The 27,901-nt window shown below is 42.0% G+C and overlaps 1 protein-coding gene across 3 annotated transcripts in view; it reads left to right on the top strand.

Moving 5' to 3' along the window:
• Nucleotides 1-1,935: 1,935 nt before the first annotated feature.
• numb (NUMB endocytic adaptor protein) overlaps nt 1,936-27,901 on the top strand; it is a 202,681-nt gene continuing 176,715 nt past the window's right edge. For 2 of the 3 annotated variants that reach the window (XM_068039741.1, XM_068039739.1), the window contains exon 1: nt 1,936-2,137. The gene's annotated coding sequence lies outside the window, so the exon portion shown is untranslated. Of the gene's footprint in view, nt 2,138-2,650; nt 2,765-27,901 lie in introns of all 3 variants that reach the window. The other variant, XM_068039740.1, reaches the window with a different exon arrangement.

Genomic DNA, 27,901 nt, shown 5'->3' with positions numbered 1-27,901 from the left:
CCAACACTGCGGCAGCCAGTTGCAGCACAGTAACTGTTGGTTGGGTTAAAACCAGTTCACTCTGCAAACACACGAGATTGAATATGTAACCTTGTAACTTGTACTAGGCTGTGCAGGCTACATCAGGAATTACCTGACAAATCTCTTAAATCCTACAGTAAAGTTTAATGCTTTATTGCTCCATTTGCAGCTGGATTTTTGGAAAGAGATCTAAAATTAACAGGTTTAAAAATTGCAATAGATTGCTTATAGAAAGTATGCTTAAGTTTTACAATTCTCTTTACTAATCACTATAATATATATTAAACACTAATAGAGGACTGGAAAATGAGAGCTAACACAGGACAAAAACAACCTGCATTATATAGCAGCTGTAATGTTGTAAAAAGTACCAAGTCACCTCAAAAGCATTATCAAACATAATTTGACACTGAGATGATACTGGAATAGATTAGATATGTTTTTAAAGAATGCCTCAAAGGAGGAAAGAGAGGTGGCAAGGTTTAGGGAGGGAATTCCAGAGTTTAGGGCCTGAGCAACTAAAGGCATAGTTGACAATGGTGGAGCAATTAAAATCTGGGATGCACAAGAGGCCAGAATTGGAGCAGCAGAGATATCTCGGAAAGTTGTGGAATGTTGTCACATTTCCCATAAGTCCAGAACTAAAAAGGTAAAATAGGAAACAAAAACAGAAAATGCTGGAAATACTCAACAGGTCAGGCAACATGAGTGTTCTGATGAAAACATGAACTGTTTTTCTCTCCACTGATGCTGCTTGACCTGCTGAGTATTTTCAACATTTTCCACTTATGTTTCAGATTTCCAGCTTCTGCAGTATTTTGCTTTTGTGTTGGGGGCTGTAATAGGAACCAGTTAGGGATTGGGATCATTAAACACAGAAGCAAATAGGAGACTTTAAATTGAAAAAAGGACTTTGGTGCACAATTTCCATTTCAATTTCCAGAAACCCCCCTCCAAAACCAGGTTGTCCAGTCATAAACAAAACAAATGAATATCCTAGATTAGCCATTTTATTGAACAAGGCTTTCCCTAATAGTTTGGTGTTTGGACTCCTGGCTGTCCCATCATGGAATGCAGGGCAGACTTAAGGGTTTTGAGACGTCATATGCGACTCAAAACGTTAACTCTGTTCTCTCCACAGATGCTTCCAGACCTACTTAGCATTTTCAGTACTTTCTGTTTTTATTAAAGGACAGACTTCATTGCATTTAAAAAGAATCAAAAACGCAAAGTATCTCGCAGGACTCATATCCCCCAAAAAGAAAGTTGGAAAGTAATGTTAGAAATATAGCTACCTATCCATACCTATCCTTGATACCTCAAACTCCAACTCTAGAAGGCCAAACAACCAGGATACAACCAGATGTTCCACACAATTGCAAGTAAATAGCTGATTAACATAATTATACAAGCAATGGGTGAAAGCCTTAATCCTTACTCTAGCTGAATAGTAAAATAAAACAAAGCAAGTTGAGAGAAACTAGCACGTCACACCCACTTTCACCTTTCTTCCTCACATGGCCTCATTGTTCCACTGGGAACAGAGGAGAGCTTGACCGCGCTTGCGCAACACTGGCGAGCCGATAGTACGAACGCTCTGACCTCAACCAAACACACTGAGCGTGAGATAAAAACAAGAAGTGCTGGATTCACTCAGCAGGTCTGGCAGCATCTGTGGAAAGAGAAGCAGAGTTAACGTTTCGGGTCAGTGACCCTTCATCGGAACAGTGAGCGTGAGGGCGCGCACGACACGGGTTGACGGGCACCACTGCGAACCAATGAGCAGGAGCCGTAGTACAGCTGATGCTGGCGTCCAATCATGATGCGGTAGAGGTGGGGGTGGGTTCCAACGTCCATCCTCCCCGCCCCCCCCCCCCCCCCCCCGACGGAAAAACTCGAGTTGGGTTGCGCAGTAGCAGGTGAAGCTGGCTTGTCGTTTGGTGTGCCGGGGCTGTCGAGTGTGGAGGATGTTCCCGTGGCCGAATTGAATTTATTTCAATTGGCGTTTTTGTTTCTCATTAAAATATCGTCGGCGGCGCCTTCTACTATAGTTTCATTGGAAGGAAAAAGGGGAATCGTAGTTTGCCCGGAGGTTGCTGCTGGTTTGATAATCGAGGTAAGGTGTTTACTCGCCCCCACTACCCCCCCGTCCTCGCCTGGGGCTGGGGAGGATCTTTACAAACTGAGGCCCTAAGGAAACTGGAGCCGCGGCCGGGCATGGGGGCGGCAGAGAGGGCACGAACTTACACCACCCACACCCTCCCCCCAGCACTGGTTGTCCGCGGTTACTCTCCATTCAAAGTTAATGCGTGTTCTTTTTTTTTTACGGTTAATACCGGTCTCCAAGCCTAGCCCAGGAGCCCTGACATTCTGACTCCAGCCCTAACACCTGTCCCATACATTCTGACCGCGAAAGGAAAGGTTGTCACCGCAGAGCCGGCTGTGGTGTCGCTAGCCAGTGTTGTTTTCTTCCTTCCATCCCCTCCTGAAATGATTGACTCTGCAAGGTACTGGTTTCAAGGGTCCCAGGTAGCCCTGGGTACTTCACCCGAGTGTTACTGTTGATTTACCTGTGAGCCTTTGAATGTCGTTGGGTTGATGGATCTCGGGTCGGTTGTCTTCTTTTTAGGCAGTTCCTCGGGAATGAGGATGACTTTCTTTCACTCCATGGTTGTGGGTCCTGAGGTGACTGAATAGTCCAATTCTGGATCCGCACACTCTGCCACAGGTGGTGTTTGATGAGGTGAGTGGATAGGATGCTCAAATTCCTGAACGCTCCTTCCGCTGTTTGCGCTTCGTTGCTGTTTGGGCATGTCGTCATTTGAATTGTCAGGCACTGTCGCGGATGCTTCATTTTGGGTGGTCTCTGGCAAGAGATTCCCACGAATCGGTGGCGATGTCACATTTTTTTTCAGGGAGGCTTAAGGACATCCTCCTAGCGTTTCCTCTGCCCTCCTGGTAACCTCTTGCCTAGATGACGCTCGGAGTAGAAAGCTTGTTTTGGGAGTCTTGTGTCAGGCATGCAGATAATGTGGTCCATCCAACGTAACTAACTAGCCAAACTGCAAAGAATACTCCCTTGCAATTCATTCTGTAGCATTTATTATCCTGCAGTTAGTAGATGTCACTGTTTCTGTTGCAATAGTGGTAAAGGCCTGCTTGGGTATAAAATTGAATTCCAACCCGGGCCCGAACCGACCACAGCCAAACTCAACTCAACCCGGGCCCGAGTCCTTTAATTTTTTTCGTGCCTGACCCGACCCGACACAAATATTGCAATGACATCAATCATTATTGTACTCTACCACGTCCAAGTGGTAATACTTGTGATCCTGTTCATTCGTTCCAGCAGCAGGCTATTTCTGCAGCCGAGTTGTGGGGAATCATGGGTGATCCTGATCCCTTGAGTTCCCGGAAGCAGCACTGTCCAGCCCGACCAGACCCGAGCCCGAATGCTGGACTTGGAATGTGGACCCGACCCGAATCCGGGTCTAGTTGGTTTTGGGTTGGGTAGCCAGGCTTTAAACAGTGGATTTATGTTAAAAATCCGGAATAAAAGATGCACATACATAAAACAGAGCATGTTCTTGGTAAATTACTCTCATCAGAAAATTACACTAATCAAATCATTTTTCAGTCTATACATTCCTATTTTATTTATCATTTTGTAAGCAACACTGACCTTTGGAATGAAATACAGTACTGATCATCCTGGGCGTGTTGGCCTGAGAGAGGACAATGATATTAGAGTGCCTGGCCTGCTACTGAATTTGCAGGATCTTAGGGAGGCACTGCTGGTGATATCTCTCCAGGGCTTTGAGATGTCTGCTGTACAGTGTGCATATTTCTGACATACCGGAGGGTAGGTAACACTGCGGCGCTGTAGACCATGAGCTTGGTGCTGGATTTGAGGTCTTTGTCGTCAAACACACTTTTCCTGGACTGACCATCGCCTAATCTGAGCTACTACCTCCATAAACCCAGTCCAAAAACAGCAGCAGCAGAAGCACTGCCGCAGGAAAATCAATGTTGATGTTATCAAGGACTCTGCGAAGAAAGACTTAATCAGGCAGTGTATTACAAGCAACTTGCTGACGCTCAACGAACAGGAACCACAGAATATCCACAATGCCTGGTCTGCTCTGGGGTGGGTATTCACAACTGTGCCTGATTCTTTCCTGCAACCCATGACCATACTAATACATTTGCAGTCGTGGACAGTAATCAGTGACAGCATATCTGACTGATTTTACCTTAACCTCAGGGTACTGTGGCTAATTGCAGGACTTCTCAGTCGACCTGGCTGAGAGCAGACCTGGGACTAAACCTGTCACCTTCTGAATCTGTGTGGCTCAGTTATGTTGAAGTATAGATCAGCTCAGATCCAATTGAAGGTCAGAGCAAGCTTGAGGTGTTGAATGGCCTCTTGTTTCTATGCTGAACCATCAGATGAGCTAATCATTGCTATATTCTAACACCTGACATGGGTGGTGCAGTATGTGATTTTCAACACAAACAATCAAGTTGTGTTCCTCTTTGCAAACCAGGCCATTAGTTTTTACAACAGTCTTTTTTTTTGAAAGGAAGAAAGCACACTAGGGAGCATTTGAGAATACACAGCAAATTACATTTAATTTAATTAGTTTTAACCTCTCGTAAATATTGACAACAGTTGTGGGTTGCAGTGGTTTAACAATTGACTGTAGGGGTTTAAAAATTCTTCAAGGGTAAACAGTTGTGACTAAAGTGCTAACTAAGAGTGTGAGTTTGAGTTATCACTCACTGCTGTTTCCTTTGGGATGGAGATTGTTTACATCTTGAGCTGAAAACAGATGTTTTTATTACATCTTCCTCTTTTTAATTTTAGCCTGTTTTTTTTCAGCTGGTTTTTAACATTTAGAGTTCTAACAACGTAGAGTCCCGTTATTACTCATCACACTCATTGGGAGATTTAGGTTATGCTTTAGTTGGTAAGTGATCATTAATTTGAGTGCTGTATTTCAGTCCAAAGGTCAGTGTTGCTTACAGAATGATAAATCATAAAATGGGAATGTATAGACTAAAAGATGATTTGATTAGTGTGATTTTCCGATGAGTGTAATTTCCAAGTCAGAATTTGCTCTGCTCTCGATGTGCATCTTTTATTTTGGATTTTTAATATAAATCCAAAATTCCATCAGAAATATTTGCATCAGTTAACTTCAAGATAATGAATTACAAGCTGGTATTCTTTGAAGTTTGTGTAACCTCCTGAACATAAGATTGAATCTTTAATGCCTTAGAACACATCTTCTGAGCCCTAAGATTACATGAAAAAAAAATTCTAATTCCCTTATATTGGAAATCCAATAGTCAGCACCCTTCTAAGACTTTTAATATTTCAGTCTGTTATTAGCCTTTGATTTATTCTACTCAAGTTTTGTTACATATTCACATGTGCAACCCTGAATAATGGAGGGTTCTACAGTCTGGGTGGCAGGAGGGAGGGGGCAAGCCAGTACCCTGAAGCTTTTTTAAAAAAAAAAGCGAAATAGGAAGATCTGAGTTTCGATTCTTGTGGTTTGTCCTGAGTTAACTAACATCAAGGGCAGCAATAGGCTTGCTACAATTGATGTGAAAAGCTCAGGTTAATAAAGGGGAAATCAACCTGTGTGCTTGATCGTGGCTATGCATCCTGGAAGCTTGTAACAATGGAGGAAGACCAGTTTGGCCTCTGCTGTGATGCATTCATAGTGGAATAGCCTCAGGGCATTAACTGATAAAATGCACTGGAGCAAGATACTGGAAGCTGACAGGTATGCTGCATAACTGAACCCTATGTAGGTTTATATATTTGAGGGATGGGGACGATAGTAATCTGAAGAGAAAAATAAAATTTACATCAATCGGAGAAAGTGAGATGTTTGTGAAAGTTGAATCTCAGATTCTGTTCCAACCGCTCGTGACCGATGGATCAACATTTTAATGTTTTGACATTGAATAAAATATGTGTGTTTATAAAGCTGACTAAGCCAATATATTTGTGTGAAGTTAGAAATGTACAAATTTACTGTTATTGGGAATGTTCTCGCATCCTGGTTGTGAAGTTCTGGTTTATGTATTGAACACTTGTATTACTTCAGCATTATTAGATAATGTTACAATAAATTGCAGAGAAATTCTATAAATCTTTTCCATTGCCCGTTTCTAAAACTGTCCTTGCTAGGTTTTCCCCATTGGCCTAATTAATAAATGCACAACTACTGTGGTATTGATCTATACAGGTAGGCAGGTCCCAGAATTCATTCTCAGCCTGTGCTGATCTCAATCACTGAACCAACTGGGTTGTTGCAATTGGCCTCAGCCATTGGGCAAGAAGAATTAATTCAGTCGGGGTTCCCACTTCTGATAACCATCTGGTGATGCTGGTGAGAGAGTGCATGCATCAGGTGGAAACAGGACTGCAAGCTTACAGTGACCTTCGTGGTTGAATAGCTTGCAGGTACTCAAATCTATTGTCTTGATTCAGGTGAAGAATGGCTGCTTGTTGAGGTATGAATGGACTGCTGGTGCAAAAGTCAGTGCCTTCAGAAGAGGAGGAGATAGACAACTGCCAAAAGTTTTTTTTTAAAACCTGACACTCAATGTTGGTAGACAGCTGCTTAACAACGGAGTCTATTATACGTGAGGCAGATGCTATCCTTACCTGATGTACATTTGCACTTTCCATACAGCAGGAGTCACTGGATAGTAAACAAGAGGAGGAACTCGAGTTGTTTTTTTTAAAACTCTACCAAGCCCAGAGCACTGAGGTTCTCACTTGGATCCCATTTGCTGCCCGTACTGAGATCAGCTCGGTATAGAACCAGAATCGAACCTTCAGGTCTGTTAGGCTTTGTATGGCAGTGTTGAACGGGACCTTTAATCTCTTCCTAGATTGTGTAAAGGGAACAAGTGGGGTCTGAATTCTTGGAGATATTTTCAGATCTAAATTGCACATGTTGTAGTTTTGATACGCATATATCGCAATGTGACTTGTTCTGTAATCTTTGGTTTGTAGTCGAGGGTAATGTTGCCATTAACAAAGGGATGTAGTGTGGGCAAACCATTAAAAAGATGCTAATGATTGGACAGGTTATGATTGTCTAGTGTTTAATTTCTTATTAGTTTGACAGAAAACTTGCCAAAATTTCACTTAGAATAAAAATCATCTTGTGTATCACGGCCATTTATTTTATTTGTGTTCATGGGGTGTGGGCATTGCTGGTAAGGCCAGCATTTGTTGCTCATCCCTAATTGCTCTTGAGAAGGTGGTGGTGTGTTGCTGCCTTGAACCACTGCAGTCTATCTGGTGTGGGTACACCCACAGTGCTGTTAGGGAGGGAATTCCAGGATTTTGACCCAGCGACAGTGAAAGAACTGCGATATAGTTCCAAGTCAGGATGGTGTGTTGCTTGGAGGGGAACTTTGCAAAAGGTGGTGTTCCCACACGTCCGCTGTCCTTGTCCTTCTAGGTGGAAGAGGTCGCGAGTTTGGAAGGTACTGTTGAATGAGGTGTAGTGAGTTGCTGCAGTGCATCTTGCAGATGCTGTACACTGCTGCCACTGTGCGTTGGTGTTGGAGGGAGTGAATGTTGAAGGTGGTGGATGGGGTGCCAGTCAGGTGGGTTGCTTTGTCCTGGATGGTGTTGAGTTTCTTGAGTGTTGTTGGAGCTACACTCATCCAGGCAAGTGGAGAGTTTTCCATCGCATTCCTGACTTGTGCCTTGTAGATGGTGGACAGGCTTTGGGAGTCAGGAGGTGGGTTCATTTCCAGCCTCTGACCTGCTCTTTTAGCCAGAATGTTTATAAAGCTGCTTCTGTTCAGTTTCTGGTCAATGGTAACCCCCAGGATGTTGATAGTGGGGGTTTGAGCGATGGTAATGCCATTGAATGTCGAGGGGAGATGGTTAGATTCTCTTTTGTTGGAGATCGTCATTGGCTGCCACTTGTGTGGCACAAATGTAACTTGTCACTTATCAGCCCAAGTCTGGATGTTGCCTGGGTCTTGTTGCATACGGACACGGGATTTGAGGGGTTGCGAATGGTACTGAACATCATGCAATCATCAGCGAACATCCACACTTCTGACCTTATGTTGAAGGGAAGGTCGTTGATGAAGCAGCTGAAGGTGGTTGGGCCGAGGACACTACCCTGAAGAATTCCTGCAGTAATGACCTGAGGCTGAGATTATTGGCTTCCAACAACCACAACTATCTTCCTTTGTGCTAGATATGTCTGCAACCAGTGGAGAGTTTTCCCCCTGATTCCCATTGGCTTCAGTTTGGCTAGGGCTCCTTGATGCCACACTCAACCAAATGTTGCCTTGATGTGAAGGGCAATCACTCTTTTGTCCATGTTGGACCAAGACTGTAATGAGGTGAGGAGCCGAGTGACCCTGCCGGAACCCAAACTCAGCATCACTGAGCAGGTGGTTGTTTAAGTTACATGCATGCGACTCATTATGTTCGGCATCGAACATTACTTTTTGGCGGTGGTGGGGGGGGTGCGGGGGGAGGAGGGAGGGAGAGTCACAATAAAGTGTATGTTCTTCATTATTACTGGCAAAGAAATTGGAATGAATATGAAGCTTGGGAGGAGTGATGATGGTGGGGGGGGGGAGAAGGGGTGGAGCAGGGAGGAAGGTAGAGTTCAAGGGGTGAAAAAAGAAGCTGGGCTGATGCTTTTGGGGAAAAGTGGTGAGCTAGCTGGAAGTGTAAATTGAATTTGGGAAGAGGGAAATGAGTTTTAGCGAGAATTGGAAGGAGAAAGAAAGAATGTTGCTATGAATTGGAGTATGAAAGAAGGAATCTGTGTGATGTCTTGAAAGGCATGATATAAACAATGTCCTCAAGCACTTTGGTCTTCAAAGCCAATGGCTCCAAACATGGCAGCCAGTTCTTGCACAGTTTGAGCAGTTAATTTCCACAGGTATAAGATAATAACCAAATCATCTGTTTGTGATGAAAGCAAAATACTACAGCTGCTGGAAATCGGAAATAACAAAATGCTGGAAATACACAGCAGGTCTAGTAGTATCTGTAGGGAGAGAAACAGAGTTAACGTTTCAAGTCGATGACCTTTCTTGAGAACTGGCAAAGGTTAGAAATGTAATTGGCTTTGAGCAAATGAAAGGGTGGAAGGGAAGAAGAACAAAAGGGAAGGTCTGTGATAGGGTGGAGGGCAGGAGAGATTAAATAGCAAAGATATCATGGGACAAAATGAAAAGGGAGTTGTGATAGCCGTAGTAAAAGACAAAGCTTTTGTCCAGAGAGAATGTTAATTGCAAAATAACGAGCAGCTGTGTCTGAAAGCAAAAACATGAAAAACAAGTCTGCGTGGTAAATGGTTTAAAAAAAAATCAAAATGGCGGTCCTGGTCTGAAGTTGTTGAACTCGAGGTTTAGTCAGAGGACTGTAGAGTACCTAATCAGAAGATAAGGTGCTGCTCCTTGAGCTTGCGTTGAGCTTCACTGGAACAATACAGCAGACCGAGGACAGAAATGTGGGCTTGTAAGCAGGGTGGTGAATTAAATTGGCAAACACCTGGAAACTTTGGCTCATGCTCGTAGACTGAGCGGAGGTGTTCTGCAAAAGGGTCACCCAGTCTGCATTTGGTCTCCCCAATGTAGAGGCGACTGCATTTTGAGCAGTGAATACAGTATCCTAAATTGTAAGAAGTACAAGTAAATCACTGCTTCACCTGGAAGGAGTGTTTGGGGCCTTGGATGGTGAGGAGAGAGGAGGTATAAGAGCAGGTATTACACCTCCTGTGATTGCATGGGAAGGAGTCGATGTGTTGGGGGTGATGGAGTGGCCCAGGGTGTCATGGAGGGAGCGGTCCTTTCAGAATGCCGACAGCACGGGAAGATGTATTTGATGGCGGAAGTGGCAGAGGATGATCGTTTTGGGTTTAGAAGCTAGTGAGGACCAGGGGAACCCTATCGCGATGCTGGTAGGGGAAGGGGTGAGGGCAGAAGTACGGGAAATGGGTCGGACATGGTTGAGGGCCCTGTTAACCACAGTGGGGGATGGGGAGAGTCCTCACTGAGATAAAAGGAAGACCTATCAGAAGCGCTGTTGTGAAAGGTTGCATCATCAGAACAGATGCAATGGAGACAGAAAGTGGGAGAATTGAATGGAGTCCTTACAGGAGGCATGGTGTGAAGAAGTGTAGTTGAGGTAGCTGTGGGAGTTGATGGACCATTAATCAATGTTAGTAGTCTATCCCCAGAAATGGAGATTAAGAAGTTGAGGAAGGAAAGTGTCAGAGATGGGCCATGTGAAAGTGAGAGAAGGGTGGAAATTAGAAGCAAAGTTGAAGTTTACCAGTTTGGGGCATGAGCAGAAAACAGCTGGAAAGAACGACAGAACTGTTCATTATTCTGCCCTCAACACTTCTCTCCGGACAAATGCTTTGTCTTTTATTATGTTACTACCCACTTTGCCTTTTGTTTCATGACATCTTTGTTATTTAATCTCTCCTGCCCTCCGCCCTATCACAGACTAACCCTTTTGTTCTTCTCTCCCCCTGCGCCCCCCTCTCTTGCTCAGAGTTGTGTTGGAAGGTCACAGATTTGAGACGTTAACTCTGTTTCTCTCTCCATAGATGTTGCCAGACCTGCTGTGTATTTCCAGCACTTTCTGTTTCTAGTTCAGATTTCCAGCATCTGTTATGTTGACTGAGGGGTGAATATTGGCCAGGACACCGTGGGAGCTCACCTACCTTTCGAATAGTACCATGCTATGTTTTATGACTATTTGAGAGAGGAGATTGGGCCTTGGTTTAACATATCGTACAAAAGCTGGAAGAGAGGGACGAGTGTCTCTGAGCTAGTTAGATGGGTAAGGTGTGTCTCTGAGCTCGATCTGGTGGGAGTCAAGTTTCAACTTGCCACCCTATTTTACAGAGACGCAGCAAGAGACTTTTGAGATAGCTTTTAGGGATGTCATTTGTGGATGAGCACTGGAACATGACGTCAAACCCGAACTGATTCACTAATGCCGTCAGGACCTCGTCTGGCATGCATGTGACTCCAGTCCGACATTACACAGTTGGCTCTTGATGCTCTCAGGGCAGCTTGGGATGGTTATATTGACTGCCTTGTCAGTGTTGCCCAAATCCCAAGAACAAATGAGTAAGTAAAAGTTTGCATAGTTGGTTGAAAGTCTGTATGGATTTCCTTTAAGATGAAAATTCTATTGATCGTAATGTAAAAAAGATTTGAAATTAGCCTTAACTCATTTTTAATGCAAATTATCCATGGAGCATGCCCTTGGTTCCCCTAAAGTTGCAGCACAGTTTGGTGCAAATGTGGGTTGGAGTACCAAGAGAGGCCGTATTGCTTTTTTGAAAGAATAAATAATTAAAGTTGATGAAAACTGTTTTCCTGCCTGTGCTAGATTATTTCCTGCTACGGGAGAAAGAAGTTTTAAAATATTTAGGAGTAAAAAAACAATTCCCAAAATGGCACATACGGTTTCAGTAGAATTTCACCAGTGACCCTTTGGCAGGGGAAAAATGTAGTGCTCATTGATTGTAGATTCCAAAATGCAGAAAGATTGCACCGAATGAAGTTTTTACAAGAACATACCCACGCATTTGTATTTCTCCTTCAGATGTTTGTGGTTTTACCTTCCCATATAAGTGAAGGGGTGTTGTGTATATCTACTGATTAAGTTACAAACATAAGTAATAACTTGTTACAGGCTTTTATTCTCTTTTGGTGGGGTGGTGGTGGATGCTGTTAATTTTTTTTTGAAGCTGCTGAAGTCAGTTGTTAGTTTGTTTGCACAGAAGCATGACTGTCCCTGTCCACTTGGACAATAAGTAATTCATGTCTAATGTTGCATGGTTATATTTGGAGCAATCCTGTTGGAGGCATCTTGGTGTCAGGGTGTCCTTTTTTTTCCCCCCTTGAAGATTGAAAGCAACGTGTCTAATTTATTCGAAACGTAGAAAGACTTGCAGCTCAAAAGGAGGCCATTCGACCTATTATGTCCTTGCTGGCTGAAAAGAGCTGTCCAGTCTAATCCCACCTTCCAGCTCTTGGCCCGTAGCCCTGAAGGTTACAGCACCTCAAATGCATATCCAGGCTTTTTTTAAATGTGATGAGGATTTCTACCTCAATCTCCCTTTCACAGTGAACTGCTGACCCCCCTCCCCACCACTCTCCAGATGAAAAGGTTTCTCTTCAACTCCTCTATTCCTTCCACCAATCACTTCAAAATCAGTTTGTGTAGTCAGTAATATTTACTTGTTGAGAAAATGCTGATTTCAGTCAGATAAATGAGGTTTGCATTAGTGTTGGCACTGCCAATGTGTTCTTTAATGAAAGCTCATGATATATTCTTGTTACAGTAAATCTCCTGTTCTAACAGGCTTTTGTTCCTGACTGAAGCTCAACTGAACATAGCCGAAATTTTGAGAACTGTGATCTGTTGGTGCTTCACTGTGTTAAGAAATAGAATTGTACCTGCAGTTGCCGCATTAGTGAGTTACTGGTATTAGATGTACTGTTGATACTAGGGTGCTTATTGTGTGTGAGGAGCATTTGGAGTAAGAAGCAACCCAGGATGCTTTCTGTGCTCCAGAAGCCAGTTACCAACAGGTTTTGCTAGAGACCTGAAATCGCTGAAGCAGTTCAATTACGTAAAGGAGCAGAATGCCAATTGAAAAAGAAATTCATTTCCAGCAGCTAGCTGTTAAAAGTTTGGTTCATTTTTCATGATGCGTTTGAGCTCAGTGCTTTGTTGCTAGAAGCACAGACCATCCTTCAGTAACTTGTAAGTTGTATAAATTTAAAACTCGGCCTGACCAATTAGGAATGAAGTTTTTTTTTTGAATTGGCATTCTGCTCCTTTGTGTAATTGAACTGGTACCTCCTTGGTAACTAGCTTCTGGAGGAGCACAGAAAGCATCCTGGGTTACTTCTTACTCCAATTAGTCATAGTCATGGAGTCAGTTATACAGCACCGAAACAGGCCCTTCGGCACATCGTGTCCGTGCCGACCGTCAAGCTATGGAGTTTCAAGTGCTCATCTAAATACTTCTTATATGATATGAGGGTTCCTGCCTCTACCACCTCTTCAGGCAGTGTGTTCCAGATTCCAACCACCCTCTGGGTGAAACAATCTTTCCTCAAATCCCCTCTAAACCTCCTGCCCCTTACATTAAATCTATGCCCCCTGGTTATTGACACCTCCACTAAGGGAAAAAGTTTCTTCCGATCTACTCTATCTATGCCTGTCATAATTTTGTATACCTCAATCAGGTCCCCCCTCAGCCTTTGCTCTAAGGAAAACAACCCGAGCCTCTCCAGTCTCTCTTCATAGCTGAAATGCTCCAGCCCAAGCAACATCCTGGCGAATCTCCTCTGCATCCTCTCCAGTGCAATCACATTGTTTCTATAGTGTGGCGACCAGAACTGTACACAGTACTCCAGCTGTGGCCTAACTAGTGTTTTATATAGCTCCATCATAACCTCCCTGTTCTTGTATTCTGTGCCTCGGCTAATAAAGGCAAGTATCCCATATGCCTTCCTAACCACCTTATCTACCTGTGTTGCTGCCTTCAGTGATCTATGGACAGGTACACCAAGATCCCTCTGACTCTCTGTACTTCCTAGGGTCCTACCATTTATTCTATATTCCCTTTCCTTGTTAGTCCTCCCAAAATGCATCACCTCTCACTTCTCAGGATTAAATTCCATTTGCCACTGTTCTGCCCATCTTATCAGCCCATCTATATCGTCCTGTAAGGCTTTCCTCCTCACTATTTACTACACCACCAATTTTCGTGTCATCTGCAAACTATATTCACGTCTAAATCATTAATGTGCACTGCAAACAGCAAGGTCTCAGCACCGATCCCCGCGGTACACCACTGGTCACAGGCTTCCAATGGCAAATACAACCCTCAACCATCACGCTCTGCCTTCTTTTGGATCCAAATTCCCCTGGATCCCATGGGCTTTTACCGTCTTAACTAATCTCCCATGTGCGACCTTATCAAAAGCCTTACTGAAATCCATGTCTACTACATCAACTGCTTTAACCTCATCTACACATCTAGTGACCTCCTTGAAAAATTCAATCAAATTTATTGGACCTGATCTCCCCCTGACAAAGCCATGCTGACTATCCTTGATTAATCCCTGCCTCTCCAAGTGAAGATTAATCCTGTCCCTCATAATTTTTTCCGATAGTTTCCCTACCACTGATGTTAGACTCACCGGCCTGTAATTACCTGGTTTATCCCTTCTTGAAGAGTAATACCACATTCGCTGTCCTCCAGTCCTCTGGTACCCCTCCTGTGGCCAGAGAGGATTTGAAAATTTGTCAGAGCCCCTGCCATCTCCTCCCTTGCCTCACAAAACAGCCTGGGATACATCTCATCTGGGCCTGGGGATTAATCCACTTTTAAGCCCACTAAAACCACTAATACCTCCTCTCTTTCAATGCTAATTTGTTCGAGTATATCACAGTCCCCCTCCCTGATCTCTACACCTGCATCGTCCTTCTCCATAGTGAACACAGATGAAAAGTAATCATTTTAAAAAGTCACCTACATCCTCCGGCTCCACACACAGATTGCCACTTTGGTCCCTAATGGGCCCTACTCTTTCCCTGGTTAGCCTCTTTCACTAAATATACTTATAAAATGCCTTGGGATTTTCCTTCATCTTGCCCGCCAGTGTTTTTTCATGCCCCCTCTTTGCTCTCCTAATTAATTTGTTAAGCACCCCCCTACACTTTCTATACTCGTCTAGGGCTTCTGCTGTTTTTAGCCCTCTGAATCTGCCATAAGCCTTTTTTTCCCTTATCCAATCCTCTATATCCCTTGACATCCAGGGTTCCCTGGACTCGTGTATGTGAGATGCCTGCTTTCTATTCTACTCTAAATTGAAAATGATATTTAAACTTGTAATGCCAGAATGAACTGGCACATCCTCAGGATGCTTCAGAATCAATGGATAACATTTGAAGTCTAGCAAATGCTGCAGCCAATTTGTGCACAGCAAGGACCCACATAGCAGCAATGAGATAAATGACTAGTTAGTATTTGCAGCACTCCCTCAATATTGTACTGAAGTATTGACCTGGTCAAAATAACACTCCTGTGCATCTCACTTTTCTTGCCTGTAATTTTTTTTCTTTTTCTTTCCTGAAGTGTTGACTCCTGGTTGAGAAAGGGCTTCCATTATTTTTGGTTACCCACTGGTACCTGTTTGTGAATCTAAATTGAGGGCAGGCAAGCTGTATAACCATAGGGGGATATCCGAGCTGAGCCCGGTCCTATTGTAAACCACTTTTTATATGCACATTTGTGAAGGATATTGGATAGTGATCAGGAGCTGGAACATTGAGATCAATTGTAAGTGACCTGATGCCGTTCCCAGCAGATTTGAGCTCACTTAGCAAGATCAGGGGAATCACTTTCTAATTTATATCAAGTGAAGCTTCAGATCGAGAAGCTTGCCTCCTGTCTCAAGACTGAATACATGACATCCTCTGCAACTGCTTATTTTAAGCTTTGGTGCTATTCTGTGAAAAGATAGGACTGGTCAAAAAAATTAAATGCTCGTTGAGTGAACAGAAGTATTTTGTAAACTTTTTTTGAGGATTTGGTCATTTGGAGGAGATGAAACCTGGTTTTTACGATGTTTACAATGAAATTGTCACTTGTGGGGAATATGTGAGATCGGAGTAAACCAGAGTCATGGATGTTTGGTCAGAGACTTGTATTAGAATCACAGGAATTTATTAATACATGTTTGCCAACGTGAAGAAAATATAGGACTTTGAAACATTTGGTCACCTCTGTCTGTATCGAAAATTAACCATACAAACATAGAACCAGTAGTGGGCCATTTGGCCTGCTGCAGCCTGTTGGGCCATTTGGCCTGCTGCAGCCTGGTGGGCCATTTGGCCTGCTGCAGCCTGGTGGGCCATTCAGTTAGATATGGCTGATCTGTACTTCAGCTCTATTTACTTGCTTTTGCTCCATATCCTTTGATACCCTTATTTCATAAAAATTGATCAGTCACAGTCTTGAAAGCTCCAATTGACCCGCAGCATCCACAGCATTTTGAGGGATAGAGTTCCAGGTTTCCACGAACCTTTATGTGAAGAGGTGCTTCCTAATTGCACTCCTAAATGGCCTAGCTCTAATTTTAAAATCGTGCCCTCTTGTTCTGGATTTTCTCACCAGAGGGAATTTCCCTGTATTTATCCTATCGTTACTTTAAATTCCTCGATTATGTCAGCCATCCAAACTCAAGGGAAATCGATCCGAGTTTGTGCAGCCTTTCCTTATAATTTAACCCTTCAATCCCTGGTATTCTAGTAAATCTACGCTGTACCCATTTCAAAGCCATATAACTTTATAGACGTTCTTGGCCTCCCACTTCCACGCTCTTTAAACTTGAGGTCATCTGAAACTGTGCTGCCTATGTCTTAACCCCGCACTGAGTCTTGTTCACCTTTCGCCCTGTGCTCACTGACCTGCATTGGCTTACATTCAAGCAACATCTTCTCATACAAGCCATGGAACCTGATGTTGGGCAGGGAATAAAATTCAACCCTTTGTTTCCATGCTGCTGTGAAGCGTATTGGTATGTTCCATTGCATTAAAGTTTCTATATAAATGTAAGTTGTGGTCCACGACTGACTGCAGTGTTGCAGGTAGGGTTGGACCAAGCCTCTGTACAGCTGGAGCACAATTTCCTCACTTGTAAATTCCAGTCCTTTTGAGATAAAGGCCAGACTTTGATTAGTGTTTTGGATTATTTTTGGATCTGCATACAGACATAACTTACTGTGATTTCATTGGGAGGTCCAGGCCAGTAATCTTCTGTAGTGTGTAACCATGATCTTGTACAGTTGCTGTACTTTTTCTTGGAGCTGTTATTTTCTCCTTCAGGATGGTCCCACATATGCCAGTTGTCTCTGGTACCTCATCTAAATGGCGGCTGTTCTGTTTTTAATTTGGTCAGGTTTTTAAACCAACAGTTCTGAAGCTTTAAAGCAGAGCTTATTGGCAAGGCTACTGATTTAGTGGCTGTGATTTGTGGTGTTCATGGAAAAATAGACTGAGTTGTGCAATTTGATCACCAAACCACCAGTGCAATATACAATTTGACTCGCACAGTCATTGTGAAAATATGGCCTTTGTATATGGATGGAATCATAGAAGTTAAGCCACAAAGCAGGAAGAACCTCAGCATCCCACATAACACAACTGTCTTCCCAGCTGCTGTAAATCAGTGGCGAAAGTTATTGGACAGTGACCAGGAATGGAAACTCTGTCCTTCCTCTTGCGTGTGGAGCCTTGTCGAATGCAAATTTGTTTTCCCGACAGCTGTGCCGAACTTCAAAAATAGTTTATTGGCTATAAAGTGTTTGGGACATCCCAAAACATGTCAGACAAGTAACTACTTCTGCTGTATATTCACTATTGTTATATACATAGATCCGCAATAATTTGTTCATTGCAAGGACCCACACACAGACAGAAAAGAGAGAAATTCTGAAGTGAAGCCTGAACCAACAACCAACCATCTGACTGGATGAGTTATACCAACATCAGCAACAACTTATTATGTTTGTGTGTGTAACGCCTTTAACATAATAGAATGTCCTACGGCGCTTCATAGGTGCATTATAAAACAAAGTATGACTCCAAGCCACAAAAGGAGATATTGGGTCAAATGACCAAAAACTTGGTCAAGGAAGTAGACTTTAAAGAGTGCTTTAAAGGAAGAAAGCAAGGTGGCAAGGCAGAGAGATATAGGGAGGGTATTCCTGCGCTGGGGCCTAGGTAACTGAAGGTGCTGCCACGAATGGTGGAGTGATTAAAATCAGGGATGCAAAAGAGGTCGGAATTAGAGGAAAAGAGGGGCAAGCCATGGAGTGATTTGAAGACCAGGGATGAGAATTTGAAAATTGAGATGTTGCTTAATTGGGAGCCAGTGTAGGTCAGTGAGTGTAGGGGGGAATAGGAGAACGGGATTTGGTACAAGTTAAGGTAGCGTTTTGGTTGACCTCAAGTTTACGGAGAGAAGAATGTGGGAGACCAGCCAGGAGTGCTTTGGAATAGTCGTGTCTATGGGTAACAAAGGCATGAATGGGGGGGTTTCAGCAGCAGATGAGTTAAGACATGTGCGAAGTTGGGCGATGTTACGAAGGTAGAAATCATGGTCTTAGTGATGGCAAGAATATGTGGTTGCAAGCACATCTCGGTCAAATGTGACACCCAGGTTGCGAACAGACTGACTTAATTTCACAGTTGCCAGGAAGAAGGATGGAGTCGGTAGCTAGGGAATGCAGTTTAGAGCGGGGACTAAAAACAATGGCTTCAATTTTCCTGAGATTGGAGGAAATTTTTGCTCATCCAGTATTGGATGTTGGATAAGCAGTCTGATTTAGCAACAGTGGAGGGGTCGAGAGAGTGGTGATGAGGTAAAGCTGAGTGTCATCAGCGTCCATATGGAAAGTAATGCTATGCTTTCGGATGATGTTGCCGAAGGGCAGCATGTAGATGAGAAATAGACCAAGGATATATCTTTGGGGGTCACCAAAGGTAATGGTGCGGGAGCAGGAACAGAAGCCATTGCAAGTGATTCTCTGCCTCTGATTAGATAAGAATGGAACCAGGTGAAAGCAGGCCCACCCAGCTGGATGACAGTGGAGAGGCGTATGAAGAAGATGGTGTGGTTAACTGTGTCAGAGGCTGCAGATGAGGACAAGGAGGGCCAAGTTGACACTTACCAGTAGTTTGCTTGCTGCCTTCCTGATCGAGTACTATGTCTGGCAAGTAATATAATTTGTTCATAGAGTATAATTTATTATCATTCCTGTCTGTAATTCCATGGATCTTTAAAACGGATTAGTGACCAGAAGTAACTTGCAAGAGAAAATTAATATATTGAGACCGTGTATACATGTGCAGTCATGAAGCATGCATTGGCACTTCATCAAACTGAAAACTCTTTGGCGTTTGATCAAAATTAATAAGTTTATCTCTAATTAATTCCTTTCATTGGTACTTGTGCCATTGTATACATCTGATTTTTTAAAAAAAAATTCTGCTTCATAACTTAAACTCATCAGACACGTATTTTGTTACAGCAATTGGCTTGTCGTCGTTATTTTCCTGGTGATAACCTAAAGGGATACTTTAATCTGTAGCAAGTTATATCAGTGCGTTATGTGCTTGAGTGATATGAGTCAAGTTTGTGACTGTGGTTCCCTGTTAGCATATTGTGTGCTATCTCTGGGTATCCATAACATAGAACAGAAACTTGGCACCAGAGAGAGAATTTGTGCATGTTGTTTCAAATGCTGTATTCCAGCAATACCTAGAGTCTGACTTGAGGGATATTGGATAAGAGCAGGTGAGCTACAGACTTTCCTTGGTGGAGAGGGAGCCATAAAGAATGGACTTTATTTATGCAATTGGTATAGAATTGTACATTTCATTGTTGGGACAGGATGGGTTGTGCAGAGTGAAGTGATTAGTATTAAGCAAATAACATTACCAGTATCTGGATTGATTCTGATTGGATTAATATCGTATTAAGACCAAAGAACTTAAGCGAACACATGATTAGTTGAGTTCTAGTACTGTATCTGTTAAATGACTAGGAAACCAGAGTTGGGAGTTAAAAGTATGTTTTCTTGCAGATTTTAATCTAGAAATTACAATTACTAAATTATAATTGTAAATGTGAAGAACAACAGCCTTATCCTGGAGTATTTTAACTTTTCCTTTTGGTGAGATTTGTGGTTAAATCTGCAATTCATGTTCCTTTTCATAGTTTTCACGAGAATACCCTTGGGATGCTGCATATCGTCCTTTTGAACATTTGAATATTTTGTGGAATGTGTCACAAATGCTGTTTATAGATGTGATTAAAAGTTGGATATTTTAAATATTTTTGGAGGGGGAGGTGGAGAGTTATGTTTTTGTCTCTGATTTGTACTGGAAATGTAAGTTCCTTTTGCGTTTCCTAGTCTTGGCAAAAGAATCTGATCCAAGTACAGTATTATGCAACTTGGGTACCAATACCATCACTAAACAGTCGGATTAATTTTTGGGGTAGCATTCAGAATTTTACTAATTAGATTTGAGTTCAACCATCTTAAATTTATGTAGGTGTGAACTTTTATTATTAACCAACTTAATTAAAACTCATCTAAGCATTACAGTAGCTTGAGTTAATCTGCTGCAATCTAGTTTTTATAGTATTTTAGTATTTATAAAATAATGTTGCAGTTGATGCTGAGCAGGACTAAATGTCTGAAAATCCTGTTTGCTCTAAGATGTTTTCTTTCCACCATTCAGCAAATTGGTATTGGAAACATATCTAAGAAATCTGGGGACAGGCAACTTGAAAGGAGCATTTCTTGTGTCGATATATATCAAATTATAAAACACCAATCTTTTTTTAAATGTTGAGGAAATGTAGTTTGGTATACACTGTACTTCAGCATTTTATATATTCCTTGGAGGTTGTGATGTATGCTCAATGAGTCGACGAGGAAAATTGACAAGTGTTTGAACTTAAAAATTGCTTTTAACATTATGACATTTCAGTAGCTCCGGCAGTGTTTTATAGAATATAGATGTCAGTCTTAGCTGTACTCTAGGGCTGCCACTGCCTAGTGTAGTACCCAGGGAGTTGTACACTGTCAGAACAGATAAGACCCCTTGTGCAATTTTATTCATTTCCCCAGCCGGGACTTTTGTTAGAATCACCAGCTTTTGCTGTTTATTTTCAGGCCAAGTTTTAATTCTGTTTGATAATTTCAGTTGTAGAAAATGTTCTGATGTACAGATACTTATGTCATACACATTCTCAAGCTCTGTACTATATGATAAGTTTGGTTTAAATCAACAATTGACATTAATGTGATGGTAGTGCACTATGGAGGTTCTTTCACTGATATAAAAAATCAATTATGGACATGGAATTGAGATATTGTTTTGAATTTCCATGGGTTTAGTGCTAAATTTGACCCACAAATTTAACTATGTTCATTTAGAAAAGCAAAAAACACCAAAGCATTGTAGATGTTTCACTTGTAAAATTGAATTGTTTGGAGAGTATATTTTGAACAATGTCATGGCACAGAGAAGGGATGGCCTGAAACAAAAATATATCTGTGCAGTGCTTTGTAATATTTTGGTTTGACAAAAAGTATCCCAGTTATTCCTGTTAGTTGGCTAACTCTCTTGAGCGATGTGTAGTTAAAATTTATGTACTGTGGTAATGGCTGGTACTTTGGTGGGGGGGGGGGCGGGGGGTGAAATAACAGGTCTGTATCATTTCCTCCCCCCTCCCCACCCCCATAGCATGTTGGTGTACACAGTATGCATACAGACAACACTGGTCTTTGTATTGCAGCATAAATGGTGCTGTGTTCGGTCAACTGTGCAGATACTTAAGTCTGTGTTGAGCATTTCATGCTGGGCCTTGGAATTCTTGAATTTGGTAGGAGGTTGAAGACACTTCAATGTGGTGAGGAGTGCTTCCATTTACTGTTAACAACAAGTATATCATTGAAGCTCTATCTAAGTAACTTTTAAGTTAAAATACTATTTCTACAAATGAAATCTGAGAGGTTCAAAGAATGGAAGCTGGCTTGAGTTTCCATGGAACTGGAACACCTTCACAGAAGGTGTTTGTTTGAACATTTGTCTTGAATGCTGCCTTTTGACACCTTGACACTTGAATGTCCTCCTTCTGGAATCCCATGACCTAAATTATTTTCGCTGTCGTTGGGTTTGATTTTTCTTGGTCCTGAGGATATCAAACTGATATATTTTAAAGTTTTTTTTTTTGGCAAATTGGAGTTCATTTTCTAGAAACTTGCATGTAATGCTGAATTCAGACAGGAAATTCTTGCACAAAGTCACATAAGCATAACAGGAGACAAGTATGAATGGACAGCAAAAAGAGGTTAGCTGGGCACCACACCTTATGAAGCATATATTGGCCTTGGAGGGAGTGCAACGTAGGTTTACAAGAATGATACCTGGACTACAGGGGTTAAGTTAGGAGGATAGATTACACAAATTAGGCCTGTTTTTGCTAAAATTTAGAAGGTTAAGGGGTGATCTGATCCAAGTCTTCAAGATCTCAACAGGAAAAGACAGGCTAGATAAAGATAAACTATTTCCACTTGTTGGAGATTCTAAAACTAGGGGGCATAGTCTAAAAATTAGGACCAGACAGTTCAGGAGAGATACTAGGAAGCACTTCTTCATGCAAAGGGCGGTAGAGGTTTGGAACTCTCTCCCACAAACAGCAGTTGAAGCTATAACAGTTGTTAATTTTAGATTTTTGTTAAGCAAAGATATTAAGGGATATGGGCCAAAGGCAGGTATATGGAGTTAGGCCGCAGATCAGCCATGATCGAATTGAATGGTGGGACAGGCTGGAGGGGCTGAATGACCTACTCCTGTTCCTATCTTCCTATGTTCCTATTTCAATAGTGCTTTCTCTTGAGGTAATATCTGCCCACTTGTTTATTTTTGTAGGAATGTGGATGAAGTGTCAACTAACAACCAAATATAGCAAGGATTAGACCCTCAGTAATATTTTTATCACATCCCAAGGGAAAATTTCTGAATGTTGAAGACTGTTGAGTTATAGCTCGTTATAGTTATGTGCCGTTTTGGTGAAATTTCTTGGATTGATTGACTGTTTGCATATTAATGCAAGTAGTATTTGTGGATAAGGCGTCATGTATGCAAGCCAAGGCAGTGCATATTTCTTGGCTATGGGTTATTTCAGCCGCACCCAAGACTATTCTTGTCCTGTCTGATGTAAAGACATCAGAACCTTCCAGTTTGAGCTACTGATTAGCCATGAGGATTTTTATTTTGCTGTCTGTAATCCAGAGTGCTACAGCCAATTCTCACTACCCGAGCTATGAAGAAAAGTTGAAGCGAGTTTTCTAAATTTGAGGTAGCGGTCATTTTTTGTATAAGCAAATAAAATTATCTCAAATTTACTGTATTAGTTATGGAGAATTGAGTGTTCCATTGTAAACACTAGAGGTGAGAAATCTAAGTGGTCCATCAGGGAGAGTCACTCTAATTGTGGGTCTCTGTGTTAACTATCAATTAATTGCAAGTCGTTTTGTATTTATCTTCTATAAAAAGGGTGCATGTGTTTTTATAAATGTACCACCACCCCAGATTTTCACTTTCTTGATGCTGTAAAATTGTTTCAATGAAATGAGCCACTGGAATGATAAACGATCCATATGATCTTTTCGGTAGAATAATGATATTGGCTAATTCATGTTAGTTGCAGGCGGGTAAAAAACTGAAGCATCGAAAGTACCAAGCTGTAAGAGGAACTTAGAACAGGTTAGCTGGTGGTGCAGCTCATTGCTGCAGTGTAATAGGCAGCTTGTAGTAAGATTGATACACAAACCTATGGATGCATTAATGTATATGGGGAAAAAATGAATCCAAGTAGTAATTTGTCATAATGTTTTGATTGCTTTGTGGTTTGTAGTACATAAAAATTGATATCAAAAACTGGCAGCTTTTTTTCAAGTTTAAAACCTGAAATTAATATTAGGTGCGAATGTTTTTGAAATGTGGATCTTATTTTCTCCTGAGATTATGGATTTGCTGTGACCAAGCTGCTACCAATTAGCCAAACAGTTCAGAGTTTTCCAAACACAATTCTCATTACTTCCTTTTCTTCATTCAGAATTGGCAAGTCATGTTGCAGCTGTACAGAACCTTAGTTAGGCCACACTTGGAATATTGCGTGCAATTCTGGTCGCCACACTACCAGAAGGACATGGAGGCTTTGGAGAGGGTACAGAAGAGGTTTACCAGGATGTTGCCTGGTCTGGAGGGCATTAGCTATGAGGATAGGTTGAATCATCCGATGAAGGGTCACTGACCCGAAATGTTAACTCTGCTTCTCTTTCCACAGATGCTGCCAGACCTGCTGAGTGGTTCCAGCATTTCTTGTTTTTATTTCAGATTTCCAGCATCCACAGTATTTTGCTTTTATTGAATAAACTCAGATTGTTTTCACTGGAACGACGGAGGTGGAGGGGTGACATGATAGAGGTTTACAAAGTTATGAGCGGCATGGATAGAGTGGATAGTCAGAAGCTTTTTCCCAGGGTGGAAGAGTCAGTTACTAGGAAACATAGGTTTAAGGTGAGAGAGGCAAAGTTTAGAGGGGATGTGCAAGGCAAGTTCTTTACACATAGGGTGGTGAGTGCCTGGAACTTGCTGCCAGGGGAGGTGGTGGAAGCAGATACGATAGCGACGTTTAAGAGGCATCTTGATAAATACATGATTAGGATGGGAATAGAGGGATACGGTCCCCGGAAGTGCAGAAGGTAGGCATCAAGATCGGCACAGGCTTGGAGGGCTGAATGGCCTGTTCCTGTGCTGTACTGTTATTTGTTCATTCCTTTTTGGAGCAGTACCAAGCCTGTGCTCTGTCTCTGCACAACTGAAATTAGCAACTTGGTGGATTTTGGGGTGGTCTGGGAAGGCAAAGAATGAAACCTGTCTCCTCCTCCTTCCTGGAGCAGCATCTCTTTTTTTTTTAAATCTATACCATAATTTCTTTCCCTTTTGCTGCATGAACACAATTGAGTGGCATCATCTTCATCTGAAGATGACAGAGTGACAGTGCCACTTATTGATCTTGTAAGCACTTCACTGAATCAAATTCATTCACCAGAAAGGGAAATATTTCATTTTCTGGCTTCAGAAGAGATGTGATTATTAATTTATTCTACTGGTGAACTGAAATGTGGAAGGTGCTTTGAATGTGAACAATATTCTGTTACCTGATATATGAATGAATTGTCTGAACTCGTGAAAATGTAAAGGATACATATAAAAAAAATGAAGGCTGTGTTTGATAATCATTGTACCTGACTTGCTGAGTTTCCTTTTTAAAAAAAATAATTGCAGGATATAAAACCAGTCTGAGAAGCAGTATGAATGCAAAACAGCTGTGATAAAGAAGTTTGCATGATTGCTGACTGCCACACTTTGACAAATGTAATTTCTTCTTCTACAAGAGCCTATACAAATGCTAATTTTAGTGGACATATTTTGTGCTCGAATAGTTTTTTTGGCAAAACATGGAGAAACATAACTCAAGATATGAAGAGTATCTGGATGTGCCCAAAGAATAAATAAAAATAACTAACGGGAAATCCAAGGCATTCATGTGTAGACAAAGCAACAAATCATTTAACGAAAGCAAAATACTGCACTTGCTGGAATAACAACCAAGTGCTAGGAATACTCAGCTGGCCAGGTAACATCTGTTGAGAGAGAAACAGTTAATGTTTTAAGTCACTAATCTTTCATCACAAACAAGTTGTTGAGTTTCGACACGAAAAACAAAATGAACTACATTCTGTTTGCAATATTGCATAAGGTTGGCCTAAATATTTTTTGAAAATTAAGCACAGGGACAGGGATGGATTTGGTGTCTGTTGTGGATGTGGGTCAGGAAGTTGAGGGATTAGAATGTGCAGGCACAGCTTCATGTGCTAACTTGATTTGAAAAATGGCCTGCTCCTTTCTGTATTCTTTAGCGGTGCAAGTTTTCTCCATATTATTCCAGTGTAAAAGGTTTTCTTTTTATGCAGTTATGCAGAGTGAAAGAAATAACTGACATCTTAAAGTAAAAGTCGTTTGAAGTATCAATTCTGTAGTAACATTTATGACCAGAATAGGTATTGGTTTGAAACTGAAGGTCATTTGTGCTTTCCTCACAGTTAACCTAAGACAAATACAAGAGTCAAGTGCTCCATTTCAGTCCCCACCAGGTCATGAATTTCCATTTTAGAAAATGTAATGCAATGTCCAGTTAACAGTACGAAATGCTCCTGAAGACCAGAGTGACGGCACTCTGTCTCTCTGTCTCTCTGTCTCTCTGTCTCTCTGTCTCTCTCTCTGTCTCTCTCTCTGTCTCTCTGTCTCTCTGTCTCTCTGTCTCTCTGTCTCTCTGTCTCTCTGTCTCTCTGTCTCTCTGTCTCTCTGTCTCTCTGTCTCTCTGTCTCTCTGTCTCTCTGTCTCTCTGTCTCTCTGTCTCTCTGTCTCTCTGTCTCTCTGTCTCTCTGTCTCTCTGTCTCTCTGTCTCTCTGTCTCTCTGTCTCTCTGTCTCTCTGTCTCTCTGTTTCCCGACTCGCGATTTCAGAGGCTCCAGCATTTTATTGGGACATGACGAGCGTTGTGAAGGTGGGTTCTGTGTTCGCTGAATTGTAACTGGCTAATAGTTTGTTTTGGAGCTTTTGCAGCAAACAGTAAATTTCTGTTATTCCTGGGTTACAAATTTCATGACTAAGTATGAATCACATGCTTAAGCTACATATAGTAAATACTAAGCATTTTTTTCATTTGCCAAAAAAGATAATTCTGGCCTCACGCATCCCCAACTGTCTTTGCCCCATCATTGGAAGCTGTGTCTTCAGCTGTCTAGACCCTAAGCTCTGGAATTCCTTTCCTAAACCCCTCCGTGACTTTACTTCTCTCTTTCTGTAAGATGCTCCTTAAAACCTATCTCTTTAACCAAGCTTTTGTGCACCTATCTTAATGTCCTAATGTGGCTCGGTGTAAACTTTTTGTTTGATAACACTTCTGTGAAGTGCTTTGGGATGTTTTATTACATTACAGGTGCCATATAAATACTACTTGTTGTAAGGCAGTAAAATCACGCCTTGAATTGCAGAAATGAAACTTAAACAGTTTTGAGTGAAATATAAATTCCACAGTACATTATTGTCTGGATACTGTTTTTGTGCCTCAGATATTTTCAACCATCTCCCCTCCCCTCCTGAATGCAGTGATTGGTGCTGGGTATAGTACCTTAGTTTTCAGTCCCTTTCCAGTATTTCACTGTAATCGCCTTTCTTTTTATGTATAAATGAATTTTGGCAATGAGTGTCTGCCAGCTTAGCCAGTTGGGGGAACGAGTCTGGTCCTGACCTCACTTGATGTTTTGACACAAGATGTGCCAGTAGGACTAACTGGACAGGGAGAATAGGCATTGGTGTCAGTTGTGGCTCAGTGGTAGCATTCACACTTCTGACTAAGCAGCGTGTGGGTTCAAGCCCCACTCCAGAGACTTGAGCACATAATCCAGGCCGACACTGCAGTGGAGTGAGGGGTTGCTTCACTGTTGGAGGTGTCGTCTTTTAAATAAGGTGCTAAACCGATTACCTGTCTGTCTTCTTGGGTGGATGTATTTTGAAGAGCAGGGGTGTTCTCCCTGGCGTCCTGACTAATATTTATCCAGCAACCAACATTTCTAAAAGACATGAATCTGAATATTTATCTGAGTTGTTTGTGGGAGCTTCCTGCGCACCAATTGGCTGCTGTGCTTTCTGCATTACAACTACTTCAAAATTACTTCATTGGCTTGAAAGTGTTTTGGGAGGCCGTGAAGGGTGCTATATAAATCGAAGTTCTTCCTTCTCTGTAGGACAAAACTTGTTTCTTTTTTTCTCCTGTCAGTTTCTGAAGGCAGTAATTCCACTGAGATAAAGGCTCCAAAACGGCTAGCTGCTCTTCAGTGGTCAGTGTCCAATCTCACGCACTTCTCTGCAGTGGTCACTGAACACAGACTAGGAATGGGAACCATGACTGATTTTGCTTTTCAGCCCACAGTTCTTCTCTGAGCTTTGCAGTGCGGACATGAGTTGTACACACACCAGAGCAGATTGGTCAATTCAGGACTTGACCAGCCTGCAGTGCCCTCCATGGTGGTACAGCTCACGACTGCCGCCGTTGACTGTCCCATTTGTCAATCCAGTGATAAGGTGAAGAGAAGTGCGACGGTGTGGATTATAGGA

Source organism: Heterodontus francisci, chromosome 9 (assembly GCF_036365525.1).
Source record: "Heterodontus francisci isolate sHetFra1 chromosome 9, sHetFra1.hap1, whole genome shotgun sequence".
NCBI lineage: Eukaryota > Metazoa > Chordata > Chondrichthyes > Heterodontiformes > Heterodontidae > Heterodontus > Heterodontus francisci.
Note: the sequence above shows the minus strand (reverse complement) of the source record. Positions and strands in the feature narration are given on the sequence as shown.